Genomic DNA, 282 nt, shown 5'->3' on the forward strand with positions numbered 1-282 from the left:
TAGTCTCCTCCATCAGTCTCATCCTCTCTTCTAGACTCCTCCATCAGGCTCCTCCACTCTTCTAGTCTCCTCCATCAGTCTCCTCCTCTCTTCTAGTCTCCTTCATCAGTCTCCTCCTCTCCACTCTTCTAGTCTCCTCCATCAGTCTCCTCCTCTCTTCTAGTCTCCTTCATCAGACTCCTCCTCTCCTTTGTTCAAGTCTCCTCCATCAGTCTTCTCCACTCTTCTAGTCTCCTCCATCAGTCTTCTCCACTCTTCTAGTCTCCTCCATCAGTCTCCTCC

This window comes from Oncorhynchus kisutch, linkage group LG7 (genome assembly GCF_002021735.2).
Source record: "Oncorhynchus kisutch isolate 150728-3 linkage group LG7, Okis_V2, whole genome shotgun sequence".
NCBI classification, from domain to species: Eukaryota; Metazoa; Chordata; class Actinopteri; order Salmoniformes; family Salmonidae; genus Oncorhynchus; species Oncorhynchus kisutch.